Raw genomic sequence first — 14922 nt, forward strand, 5'->3', positions numbered from 1 at the left:
GACCCGGAAAATTGACGGAACATTGCCGGGTCGCCTTCTGTGTGAAACCAAACAGTTTCTTTGATTCTGGGATTGGTCCTGGGTCGGGGACATAGTAACATTGCCAGGTTCAGTGCCGGAACGAGCTCTGTGTGAACAAAAGCCAGAACTAATGTCGTAAAGGGTGTGTCGTAGTGATGACGCACGTTATCACGCGACTCTTTTACCGGGTGTTTTGAAGACAGATCAAAGTTTGCAACAAAAAAAATATGTGCAAACTGTAATGAAGCAGAGATCAGTTAGTTCCTCACTTTCCGCGCTGAATCTGAGATCGTTCACCAGCTTAAGTGAATTTTAACGTGCCTAGCATTTTTGGCTCGTACATTACATGTCACATCCTAATGTCACGTGTCTTTACGGGACCTTTACGGCTTGTGTGTGAACGCACGCACATATTCCGGGTAATCACTGGCAGTGTGAAAGTGCAAAATCTAGCGACCAGGGAACAATTGCTGCGACATATTACCCGTGTGTTTTTGCAGTTCGAATTGCAGTGTGTAAGGGGCTTCTGTCTATTTTAAAACAAAAGTAAATAAAAGTCCAATAATCATATCCAGTTTTATGCTGTGCATCACCCATAGAAATGTTCATAGTGATATAAACACAATACTTTCAATGTGCATTCATTTGCATTCCTACACACATCCCCACTCAAAGTCAAGTCAAGTCACCTTTATTTATATAGGGCTTTAAACAAAATACATTGCATCAAAGCAACTGAACAACATTTATTAGGAAAACAGTGTGTCAATAATGCAAAATGATAGTTAAAGGCAGTTCATCATTGAATTCAGTGATGTCATCTCTGTTCAGTTAAATAGTGTCTGTGCATTTATTTGCAATCAAAGACAGCAGGCCTCTGTTCACATTTTTTAGGAGACTAAGGGTTAACGGCTCTGCTTAATATCAGAATAAAAAATGAGGTTGCATCAGTTATTGGACACTCAATCACTCAATTTTGTTTTTCTCTAATTAGGTGACAAGATCGGTGGCTGATTGCCCAGGGCAGATGATACTGCACTCCCAGCCTCTGCTGGTGTGTGGGTGTGTGTTGGGGGGCTTCACACACTCCAATTTCGATGGATGCATCGAGTCTTCCCTGAAGGTCTGTGAGGTTCTGAAGTCTTCTCTCTGAAAGGGGGTTGGGAAAGTAAGCCTTTATTTAGGGTTTTTGTTATGGTGTATGGCACATTGATTTAGATTTAAGGCCCTCCCCACAGGAAGATATATGTACTGCACAAAGCACAGTAGAACTGTCTAGCCTGTGTCTGCAGACATACATTTTGTTACAAAAACCAATTATACCATCTGTGCTGGATGCTGAGGATTAGAGGATAACAGAGCACTGTGCAAGTTCAGTTGTGACAGAGGCAGATGCCTCATACTGGCTTTGACACAGTGTTTTGAACTTCGGTTTTCTGTGTAGAAAATCGTATGTACAGTATGTGTTCAGGTTCTCTCAACCTTCACCTGTGATAGTCTCAGATTGATAAAGTAATTGAAATATGTTTAAGTATGTCTCTGTATGTGGGTAGTTGACGTTCTGTGATGTAGCATGGTATATTCCATTTAAAACTTATGGTATTATGCTTTTATAACTAAAATTCAAAATTCATAATTATAATAATATATTAACTAATTATTAAATGATTAAGTTTTATTTGAAATACTACCCTAGTGAAAAAAGCCTATTTGTTTAAAATAAATGTATTTTATACTGAGTATGCTTCACATTTACATATTTATTGACATCTCACTTTAACTTACTGATATAAAATTATAATTAAACTTTATCTTGAGTATTTCTTTATTGCAAAATGCAGGTTTCTTAATATTATGCCTAAAATGTGTAAGTGTAATATCACTATTAACAAGGATTGTATGATCTCAGTCTTTAAATGCAGGATATTTAAAGTGTACCTGAAGTATACTTGCAATAGTTCCACTTTAGCACAATCAAATATACGTGAGTATATCTTTAGATGCACCTCAGTACTACATTCGCACAAAGTGCACAGAGCACAGAGCACAAAATTAGACGTTCCAAACTAGCAGACTGTAAGTATACAAGTTTAGCATACCAAAAGTACAATTGCAGGTTATTTTAATTAAACACATAAATATGTACTGGTAGATGTCTTTGTAGCACAAAGTAAATGTATTTCAAATAAGTGAAAGTGAAAGTGACGTGTAGCAATACTTGGAATTTCTTCTCTGCATTTATAAAGTCATTTTGTAGAGAAAAGGTTGCAACTGTGAGAAATAAAGTAATTATGAAGTATAAAGTTGAAATTTAGAGAAATCAATTAACAATAATGGAAATTAGTAGCAGATGTGAAATATAAAGTCATATTTTTTATTTTATTTTAATATTTATTTATTTTTTATTCTGAGGCAAGAATGGGTTTATATACATTCATAAAAGTTTTAACCGACAATTTTGATGTTTATAAATATATGTCATACTTGAGTAAGTGTGTATTTGCTCTGTTTTTGACTGCATAGCACAGGAAGAGCTCAGAGATACCTTGTGCGAAATCAGACCCATCTTGCATTTGTTTTTTGAGCGAAGAAGTGGGAGGAAAGTTGGCCCTACTGCTCTGTATGCTGTAATTCTGCTGATCGAGAGCAGCCATTGGCCAACATGTGCAGCTTAGTACTGTTTTATCTGGGCCATAATCTGGGACAAAATGTTTGGCAGGCAGTGTAGAGAGAGAGTCGCTCGTAATCCAGCCGTGATTACAGTGGGTGCACTGCACAGCTGGGCCTATCTTTCTTGGCATCTCCCTTTCTCTCTTTCTTTATCAGTTACTCCCCCACTTCAAACTTCTCTTCCCACTACTAATATTAGCCTCTGTGACCTTATCAGGATTATATTACTCCCCTCCTGACATCCAATCACTAAGCGTGCTTTCTCTGTTCTCTAAAGGTGCGGCCACATTTACCATAATTCTTTTTATAGGCCAAATTATTTTAATAGGAAGCCATGTGATCAGGAATTTTGTGTGAGGTTGAAATATTTTCCCTTGCGGAGTTTGCAGCGGTTTCACAAATTCAGTGCATTGACACATAGAAAGCTGATTGGTTTAAAAGTGACTTCTGTGTGTCACTGTACTATTAAAACTAGAAAATGGAACCTTTTTTGTGGGCTCAATTTTCACTTTCACTTTTCAGATGATCTAATACTTTAAGACTTACTGTATATTTGAGTATAATCTCTGAATATCTTTTATTTGTGTCCTGCTTTGAAGAAATTGACCATGTGCCACTGTGATTTTCTTTTATATAAATCAACCGTTCACATCTGCCATGTTAAACAAATATTAATGCCAGGCTTCAGCAAGCCTTTTATGTGGTAGTGTGCCAATACTTACAAGTTATCAAGAACAACATATTGGAAAGGCAAGTCTCCATCTTGCTCTGATTTAAAGGAATTAAAAAGCAAAGGTTACACTCATCCTTTCCGCTTTATTGTATATGAATAAAGGCCTTGTGTATGTCTTCCTCTTTCTCTAGCTGTGCTAGTCTGATCTGCTAGAGAGAAACATAGAGCAGGAGAGAAAAAGAGCAAGGCTTGACTCTAATGGATACATTATTCATACAAGTCATCCTGCAAGGAATAGAGCTCAGCTGCCGGGGTTTTAAAATGCTTGCCACAATGTTGCATCAGCCAACTCCCTTTCATTAATACGCACATTACCGTCTAGGGGTCTATGTTCTTTTTTTAGCAGTTGATAAAAAAGAATGGGCTATGGTTGAACACTCCATTGCAGGGTTGAAATGGTTAGTGATTTGATTTGGGTTTGGGATGGTTGTTCTGACAGACTGATGGGCAGGCGTCAGGTAATTGTGTTGTGCCACGCTTGTGCACCTGGTAGATGACACAGTCAGGCAAAGCCTTTGTTTTGCATCCAATTCTCATTTCAAATTTCCCCCGACTCCTTTTGCTTCTTACTTTCATCCCTGTCTGAAATCTCCTGGCTCTCTTTTTATTTTACCCTCTTTCTCCATCCCTGGTGACATTGCACCTGCTCAGGAGGGTCCCTCCAGACTCTTTCTCTTCCACACTGACTGTTCATCAGTCCTTCCTTTCTAAACGGGCATGCCATAAAGCCCCAGAACACATTGCCGCAGACACAAGGATCATAGCTTCACTGACCTATTTTTATAGGCTATTCTGATGGAGCGTGGCTGCTGTGCATTGTGGGTGTCTGATTTGCATTTTTGCTAAGTCACTGGCAGATGGCACCAGAGCTTGGCGAGATAGCGGTAGGCTAATCCCTACCCAATTGACACAGACACACACATACAATCCTCCTCGGCATCATATACAATACCTTCCCCCACTCTGAGGCAGATGAATGGCGGTCATGTGTGTCCTCTTTAGGTAGACCCCCACTAGAGCCGGATGAAAAGTGCTGGCATCATATCAGAAGCGCTTAGTTCCTCACTCACACTGAGAATGGAAAGACATTTGTAGCTGGATTCAAGGGCATCGCTAATAAGATTTTTCCCCTTTCATATTTGGTTAGAGGGAGAGATGTTTTCTGGGAGGAAATGAAAGGAGAGTGTGCCTGGGTTTAGGGATATGAGTATCCAGCTTGTGTGTGTGTGTGTGTGTGTCTAAGAGGCAGACAGTAGATTGGGATGTTTAGACTTCTCTCATTCTCTCACATCTCTAGGGAGCTCAGGCTTGTATAATTATAGGGGTGGTGCCACGGGTAATGGGTGCTGACGTCATTGGTCCCGCTTCCCCTTACAGGCCCAACAGCATGGCTTCCTCAGCAGTCAATATACCCAAAAGCTCTCTATTGATCTGGGAGCGATGGCTTCACTCACATGGCAGCAAACTACCATTAGCAAAAGGCTGGAATACACTACATGACTTTTGTACAGATTTTTGCCTTTGACTTACAGTCTGGAGGAGTCATCACTAGTCTGCATCAGTCAGAGTTTACATTTAGCAGACGTTTTTATCCAAAGCGACTTACAGTGCATTCAGGCATTTTTTTTAATCAGTATATGTGTTCCCTGGGAATTGAACCCACAACCTTTTGTGCTGCTAACACAATGCTCTACCACTGAGCCACAGGAGCACAGGAACAGAGTTGACACATTTTGCAGGATATTGCATAGTGTATAATGGGCACAGACTTTAAAGTTAATCGTTTAGTATTTTTCTGTAACCATTTAAAAAGTCGGCAAGTGTATGATGCCTATTGTTTTTTTTTTAATCAGTTGAGAAAAGCCATGTCGTGTATTTCAGCTTTATATCAAGCAAACTAGGCTCACTGGAAATACATGTTTGTGGTGACATTTCTGCAAAATTATATTTCCATGTTTATTGCACTTTTCGCGACACTTTCAAAGTGCGTGTTCAGTTTTCCAAAACATGAATCTGGTAACATTTTATGTTTGCTTGTTGTAAAGTTCCACCCACACTGGCTAAACCCTACCCTAAACCTAACCGATAGCATTAACAAAAGCAGACATGAGATAAAAACATAGCTGCTGAAGCAACCATGCTGTTTTTTTCTTTGCTTGTCCAAGTCTTTGAGCTCTTTTACCATGTTTCACAGGTCTCGTACCTGAGCGCTTCACATCACTACTGCAAAACTGTAACAAAATATATTAGTTTACAATACATAGAGCTTTTTGAGGTCATAGCATAGTATTGTGCATGGAAACATGTGGAAATTAGTTTCATTAATCGATAACCAGACCTTGTAATCATGGTTTTTGGCTTTACTCTTCATCCACAAACATAGGCAACTCTAATTAGCCTAGCATACCACTTGTGCTGTGATTCTGTTGGATACTTTACTATCCCATGAGGCCACAGGATAGGAGTTATGAATGGCAGTGAGTCAGGATTTAATTTATACTACACATATTTGTACTATTTAGAACATAGTTTATTAATAGTCACAGTTTTTATTTACTCAAACTGTATTTATCTGGCTTAAATTTTTAAAACCCAGTTGTGAACAGCAGCATTTTAATAAATATTAGCCTATAACACACACTAATATGTGTGTATAATATTTGTGAATGTGTTCAATTATGTGAAGAATCTCACTTTACTCAAATGAATCGGACCCCCCAGTGCTTCTTTTGATGGAGACAGTTTATTGTCTGTAAGACTGTGCCTGAGTGGTATTGTACATAAATAGCGATAAAAAATAAAAATATATGTATATACACACCACTGTTTGTCAATTAATTTGAATAATTACTATTCATTTTAAAAGCTATCACTCTGCTAAAAAAAGCGGTTAAATTAGTAGCTTTGCAACTTCTCAGTATTGATAGCAGCATGCTATCTTTCAATCTAGTATCAGCAACTGCACATTAAACTCTAATTTCTGTCTCTGAACTAGACATCAAGGTGACTTGAGCTCAACCCGTTCACCTAGTGCAAGCCTCTTGCCTGGGCTCTTCTCAGGAATAGTTCTGTGAGTGCAGAGAGTCATTGACAACACTTATGCTTTGCACAACACTAGCAGGATCCGTGCCATCTGTAGCTTGTGAAATGGTGCCACACCACAAAGTAGACCTTGTTAGGTAAATGTGCATCCCCATAAGATGGAAAAATCACAAATAAGATATTTTTAATATATTAATTGTTTTAGCAGCAAGAAGAGCAATGCAATTGCTCCATACTCTTACAAGTTATTTTTTTTATTTCATTTTTTTTATCTTTCTTAATCAGGGTCCAACAACTTTTTTGTTGCACTTTTTGTTGTAAAAATCAATATTATTTTGCAATTAAGTTATTGGTCAACCTACATTTTATTACAGTTTTTACTTTCATTTAGCACCTTTTGAACCCAAGATATTTTAGGAGAAACTTCTGCGACATGATAATGATAATAATATCTGAGAACTCCATTATAACTATAGAATAGCAACCTCTGAGCATACAATTTTCCTCTGGGTCCTTGTTTTCCCTTCTTTGTATCATCACTAAATCCTCTCTGTCTTGACACCACAGAAATGCATATTTGAGTCTATGAAATGGTGAACATTTCTGTTCTGTCTGGTTGTGTTGTCGTAACAGAAACATTCTCAGATCAGAGCGCATAAAGCCTTCATAAAGCCTTCATAAAGATCTCCTTTAAGTGTGCCAGTCAGGAGCATCTAGTGCTACGTTTGGGCAGATGCTGAATCAGTGGTTTGTATGAAACCTTGAAAAGGGTTTTGCAGTTAAAATAGGTTGTGCTGGAGGCTGTGTTGGAGGCCACATGCATGGTATGCACTAATTCGTGCATTTGGACTCAGACATTATGTTAGATCATATGTGTCTTGTATGAACTCAGTGACAAGTTAAGTGTGTGTTTGCCTAATTGTCTAACCTCTCGTGAGAGGAGAGGAGTACTGAGAGGACTGGTTGTACATGTACTGTGGCAGTGGCACACCCTAACCCTTAACTTCTAGGGGAAGTGTGCACACTCACACTCTCATGGGAGTGGAGTCAAGTAACACACACACACTCACACACACACACACACACACACACAAATTAATGTCTGTGAGCCTGTACCACATGTCTCTCCTACTGACTGCATTCAGACAGATTTTCTCATAAAAGTTGTTTTGTTTTGCTTTATTTTTTCCAGGGTAATCTAAGGTTATAGTTCCGTTTTCCATTTATTAACTTTATAAATATTGTATTAACTTTAGTTTGTTAAAGTTTTTGTTATGAACTTATGATTTTTGAATACACCTCTAAAATAAAGAAAAATCAGCGTGATATTATAAATGATAAATGCTCATTTAGGTTATAAAATGTCATATGATTCAATTTTTTTTTGAGATTATAAATTAATAACTCTTTAATAATTGTAAATACCTTTAAAAAAAAAATAATATATATATATATATATATACATATATATATATATATATATATATTTATTTATTTATTTATTTATTTATATATAATATAGTATATATTATATTATTATTATTATTATTATTATTATTATTATTATTATTATTATTATTATTATTATTAAAATAAAAAATGGAGGAGTTCATTACTGGAGCTTTTTTGTCCTTTTTTTGACCATATGAATTTCTGACCCTAGTAAGGACCTAGTTTAACTTCCTCAAAGTAAAAATAAGTTGGCCTACCAATGTGGTCTGAGTGCTATCTGCGCAGATATTTAACAGTCTTTCTCTCATTAATCAACTTTATTTAGTTAAGCCTGTGTATAGAAGAAAGAGTACATTATTTGGCCAAAGCCATGAACACGACAATGTAACACTAGGCTAAAGCCTTTTCAGCTCAGATTAGACCAGTGCTGTGTATTATACACAGTAGCCCTCCCCTACATGTAAATCTGTTGTAGCTTTGGACTTTAGACTGCAGAAAAGAGGGCAGAAATCTGGGAGAGCTGGTGCGAGCACTTCTGCTCATTTTGGGGCTGAGTGGGGGAAGGGAGATCGAGCGACAGCCTGGGAGGCACAGCCAATCAGATGTGAGGAAACATCTATAGCTTTGTTTTGACTGGTCACATACATTTCCCATCATTTTACTCTGTTCAATGCCATAGAAACATTTAATATTCTCAGCCTGGTCTCATATGCAGTGTATTATTCATTTAGATGTTCAAAGGTATATTGCTTTCAATAGAATGGAGCATGCATATTGCATTTCAGACAGCCTTGAGTAGCTTATATTAAACAGATGGAGTCTATGGAGGAGAATTCAATAGCTTCTGTTCAGTCTTCTAAAGTTTTCTAGCACTGTCTGAACTTATTTGAACCCCACTAGAATTCTGATGTACTTGTTTTGGTCTTTGATGAGACCTTAGTCTTAAACCTTAGTCTGAAAATGAAACACATTCATCAAGTACATTTTATTATGTGTACCAAGTATTCACTCAGTATATTAGGCAATAAAGAATTATTGTTGTTGGGGTTTTTTTGGGGGGGGGGGTATCATTTACTTTAAATTTACCCTTAAGTTGTTACAGACTTTCTTTATTAGGCTGAACACAAAAGAAAATATTTTGAAATATGTTGGTAACCAGTTGATAGCCAGTGACATCCAAGGAAAATAAATCCTTGGAAGTCAATAACTACTGTATCAGCAGCTGCCTGGTTACCATCATTCTTTAATAAAATATCTTCTTTTGTGTTCAACAAAATGAAGAAATTAATACATGTTTGGAACAACAGGAGGGTGAGTAAATGATGACAAATAAAGTAAATGATGTGTGAACTATTTCTCCAATACAATGATGGCATAAAGGTAAAAGGGTGATATATGATTGGCCTTGATACGGTAAGGAAGAAAAATGTTTTAAGTTCTAAGTTAATAATTTGTCATATTTTTTAACACACCACTGTTTTTTAAAGTTTTTTTTTTAATGGTATAAAAATCATATGAAACTTGGTTCTTGTGTTTTAAACTAGAATTCATTCACCAAATCAAAGCAGGCACATTTAGACCACTGTTGGATAAACAGCATTTTGCTCAAACTCTGTTTGTTGTCTTTCTCTTTTCATCGGTAATGTTGTCATAGATACGGATGTTTTTGATTAGTCAACTGATGGACAACTCATAGTGGATTTTTGGTAATGGGCCTTCTCTCGATTTCTAAAGTAAAGTAATTAGGACATGTTAGGAGATTGGGGGTTAGAAAAGGAAAGAATGCAACAGCATGGGAGGGAGAGAGAGAGATAGAGGGACTGTATCATGGTTTACCCGCTGCAGTGGCAGGCTGTGGCCTGCAGACTCTGGGGTTTTTATGGCTGTGGGAAAGGCCAGGAGGTCACCCAATTTTCGTCAGACATAATTTTTTTTTTAGAGAAAGCGATTTCAGCATATTTTTCCCTCCACATGCCGTGTTTACTTTCATCCACTTCCCACTGTGTGGCTCCACTGCAGTCTGGGGAATATGCGCTCCACATTCATACACCCCTTCCCTGCCTCTGCCTTTTGCTTGAGTGGGACAGCATCCATCAATATGGTACTTCAGGAGCTACATTCACACAGAAATAGGCTTGTTGGTTCTTTTTTTTTTTTTTTGGAATGACAAATACATTTATGTTCACACATAGCATGGTTATGAATGTCCTGTTCCTTACGAAAGGAAAATATATTTACCAATATATTTCTTAAAATATATTGTGATATATTGTAATATATTATTATCCTTTTTTATTTTCTAATATTTTATATATTTGAATACATTTAATAATATATTGATGATACATATATTATATAATATATAGCAAAATATACAAATGATTGCCGCTTTCAATATATTGCAATATATTGGAAAAAAATAAATATATATAAGAATATATGCCTAATATATTACATGAAATTTTCTAATATACTGCAATATATTTTTGTTTCATAAGGGGTAAATGAACTCAAAACTGAATTGAGAGTGAATTCAGGTCATAATCTTCATTTGAACAGTTGTGCTATCGATACTTGTTATCACGAAAGCAATCTTTTACTTTGTGTTTAATACGGTCAATACGGACTCTTATCAGCTAGTTATTTTTAGTGGATCAAAAACATACAGCGTGATAAGTATAGTCTGATTCATGACCAAATGTCTCTTATGAGTCAGATGATGCTTTGACACAATCTGTATTGTATAAAGCGCTTTAGAGATAAAGGGAACTTGACTAGCACTATAAGCTGAAGTGTCCCGCTCTTGCAGATGGTTTTGGTAGAATCCTTACTCTCTGGTGTAATGATGGGACTGGGAGATAGACTAATGGCATCCTGCTGCCTTTTTTTGGAAAAGACAAGAAGAAGTGGTCTTAAGTTTCATAAGACGGGACATGGCTTCAAATTGACTGGAAATCTCATTAGCAAACAGCTCAGGAATAATAATGTGGTTGCTGGACTGTAAAACTCAGGAGAGAATCAAAGAGACTCTTCTCACTCCACTCACCACAGTCTCTGATCAGAGTGCCAAAGCAGCTACGTTTCTAATTTCACATCCCCCACAGACATTAATATTAAAACAATCTCCCTCTCCAAGAAGTAATTAACGGGCAAAGTAATTATCCTTACAACAAAATACAATCTCGACTTTCTCAACTCATGCGACCCAGGCAATGGTCATGCTTAGAAAACCCGTGTAGCGCTTTGATCAGCACCGACTTCCTGTGATGATGAATCTCTCATTTGCTCTTGTCCCGCGTCGAGGACTGGATGGAAGCCTTTGGGGGCGTTAGACAAACATTGGTTCAAGTGGTGGTGGGGGTTGAGGAGTTGCTGAGTTTGGAGAGTAAGCGCGAGAATCTCCGCAGCTGTTTGGATGGCTTACACAGATGTTTGCCATCCCTAAAGAGTGGAGGCTTTCCCACCTCTGCCCCTGCACCTCTCACAGGCTCTTGCACCTGAGAGCGAGTGTGTTCATGTGTGAGAATAAAAGAAAGAGGATAGGATTGGCCATTGAGCTGTGACTGATGGCAACATGGGGGAAAACAGCCACAGGGCATCTGGAAAAGTGGGTTAACCTGTGTCTGGCCCCACTGCCTCTGCTGGGATAATTCGCACAGACCATCATTATCAGATACACACAAAAACTCAGAAACATATGCTTACATACATGTGCTGTTTTGTTACTTATAATCAGGCTGTTCTAAAAGGCAACTAAAATTTATTTTTTTCAATTTAAGTACTTAAATTTTGGAATTTACGGAAGTTCTAAGCGGCCATGCATTATAATATTTTTTCTTCTTGTTTTCACGTTATAACGACTTAATTTTCTCGTTATCTCGACATAACGAAGTTCGTTTTCTCGTTATAACAACTTCATTTTCTTGTTTTTTCGACATAACAAAGTTTGTTTTCTCAACATAACGAAGTTCTTTTTCTCGTTATAACGACTTAATTTTCTCGAAGAAGTTACAAAACTGCGCCAGCAGGTGGCACTATAGACCTGAATATAACTGATGGGGTGTTGTACACTATCCACTTTACTGTATGCAGACCTTCCTCGTGATCGCTATAATTTGTGCAGTCTTCATTACTGACATTTAATTAATTCATAAATGTTAAATGCTTGAATCAATATGAATATTTTGTGTATTAAGTTCCTGCTAGATGCATGAGTTTCACCAACGCGTTCTGTGTCATAAAATAACTGCTTATCAAAACCAAGGTTGACATCACTGTATTCTGTTTATCTACAGTAGGACGGGATTTAACGATGTAGGCTGATGTGCTTCTTTTCCTTTTTACTAATCTTTATTGTTAACCATATTGATGAGAAATGTGATGTAGCCTATATGTAAAATCCATAGGCTAATTTAATTCAGTTTTGTTCTATAATGTTGTAGTCGTTTTTATTCTACACACACACTACACGTACACATGGACGCTCTTTTCAAACAGAAGCTTGAAACACACATGATATCTGCTACATATAATGACTACTACAAATTACAAATTATATATAATTTTATTTCAAATAAAGGGAAAATAAAAAGTGAGTTTAATCCAAGCAGCTCTAATTTCGCAGTGTTGCCATTTAAACATGTTAATTACAAAAACAAAACGTTCGTTGTACTGTCTCTGGAAAAATCAACAGTGATTGATCAGCCTTTATTTATGTACAGTATTGTAGACGTTATTACCTAGGCGAAGCTAAATTTGCTGAAATATAGGCTACGGTAAGAGCGCCTGCATGGTTGTCCATCAGATGCCTGTCAAAGTTGAGTGCGTTACTATAGCAACAGTAAAACTGTCATGTCCTTATAACGAGAAAATTAACTTTCGTTATGTCGAGATAACGAGAAAAATAAGTCGTTATAACGAGAAAACGAACTTCATTATGTCGAGATAACGAGAAAAATAAGTCATTATAACGAGAAAACGAACTTCGTTATGTCGAGATAACGAGAAAAATAAGTCGTTATAACGAGAAAACGATTTTCGTTATGTCGAGATAACGAGAAAATTAAGTCCTTATAATGAGAAAACAAAAAGGAAAAAAATATATAATGCATGGCCGCTTAGAACTTCCGTAGGAATTAGCATGTCCTGATTCATAGTGTATGATTTATTTTCTTCTTCTTCTTTTGTCAAATTAATTTCATGTTATGGACCACTAATGCCAATGTACGTACTATTATTAAATGAAATATTTTTATATATTTAAAGATTTTAAAATATATTTGCTAAATTTTATTTTATTTTTAAAGATAAACTTTAAGTGAGTGATAGAATCTAAATTAAGCAGCACAATAAATATTCAGTATTCTTATTTATTTAGCCATTTATTGCATCACTCAAATGTGGTGGAGATCAGATGGGGACTTATGTATTGATCTAACAGATGTGACGCTGCTAAACCAGAAATCAATAAAGAGCTGTAGTATAGCACCATGTGTTGTGTCATTTTAAATGCATAATACAATATTTTTACTTGAACTGATAATGTGAATCAAATTTGAACTACATCAAAAGGATTTATTTTCAGCTATCCGTGTTATATTTAGTCTGAAACACACTGTGAACACACATTAAATAAAGATGTGGATTGTAAAATTTCAAAAGATGGATGTTTGGCTTGCATTATTTGCACATTATCAAATTATTCAAAAGCATCAACAGAGCTTGCTGCATTATGTTGCAATTGGCAGATCTTCAGTGTACTTTCTCATCCCAAAAACATAACATATTTTTAGTGCCTAGGGTAAGATGAATGCAGCACTATGAAACAAATAGTTTTGACTCTAAATTCTGATTGGATAACCCATGTTTGAAGCTGCTGCAAAATGCGGATGGTTATGCTTCTGTGCCAAGTTGCTTGGTTGCATGGCAATTGTAAGCAGCCTACGTGTACAGCATCAAGTAACGTGTCTGTCCACAGTCAAAATGAAGAAAAATGGGATTTGTTGTAATAACTGCCAATTAGAACATATTTGGTGTTTAATAAACATCAGAATTTTTCATCATTATTTATTTTTCAAAATAAACCAATCCAAACAAATGAACCAGTTTTTGTATTTCCTGCTATGGCCGTGTCTAGGATTAAAAATTAAACAGAGTTAGATATATGTTGCTTTATGCATCTGATTAATATTAGGCAATATTAGGCTAATAAGATCCACTGTGGAAAGATTGTTTAATTTGATTATTAATATGAATAATTGTAACTATCATAAATAAATAAAAACATATAGCCATTGCCATCTATTTTGTGGCTCCATTATAAGTATGCTTTAACCTTTAAAAAAAAATTGACATAAATCACTTTTGTGAAATAGATTGACTGTTTCTTTAAATCTTTTCTTTCTTCCCCCTCCAGCCACCTCTCGCTCTCCCACACTAAATGACACGCTCTCTGAAGCCAGGGGGTCTGGTCAGCGGCCCAACAGATGGTAGTTAACAGGCTGGTGGTAAAGATACTTATTATTTTGTTTCGGGGCTGAAAGGTTCCATCTCGCTGGTTGTTAATGTGGGTTATCTGAACTAAATCCGTGGTATTGTTCAACTGACCATTTAATCTGGGGTTGCTCTCCCTGTTTAAAACCTTTAACCCTTTCACACATTCATGTATGTGAGTAAGACCCCCTCTGACATACTCATTAACCCCTACCACCACCCTCCACCCCCTGCACACTTGACCTTCAGAGCCAATCTAATATCTCCTCAAAGAAAGCTATATAAACCATAGAGACTATGGAAATAAAAGTATGTTATGTTTAGTTGTTGTTATCCTCTAAATGAATTGAAGAAATAGCTGTTGTCATTATTTAATCACCCCATGTTGTTCCAAACCCACACACTTGTTATTATTTTGGTTAGTTCTGTTCTAAACATGTGAACACCAGTGATGCAAAGTGAGGTAAAGGAACATGTGTATATGTACTAGCATGTTAGCATCCTTTAAATTA

General features: G+C 36.6%; 1 long non-coding RNA gene across 1 annotated transcript in view; it reads left to right on the plus strand.

Moving 5' to 3' along the window:
- LOC113056220 (uncharacterized) overlaps nt 1-14922 on the plus strand; it is a 28657-nt gene that overhangs the window by 11183 nt on the left and 2552 nt on the right. Inside the window, exon 2 of the long non-coding RNA XR_003277675.1 lies at nt 1016-1144. This is a non-coding gene — a long non-coding RNA (uncharacterized LOC113056220). The remainder of the gene's footprint in view (nt 1-1015; nt 1145-14922) is intronic.

The sequence above is a fragment of the Carassius auratus genome, chromosome 37 (assembly GCF_003368295.1).
Source record: "Carassius auratus strain Wakin chromosome 37, ASM336829v1, whole genome shotgun sequence".
Taxonomy (NCBI): domain Eukaryota; kingdom Metazoa; phylum Chordata; class Actinopteri; order Cypriniformes; family Cyprinidae; genus Carassius; species Carassius auratus.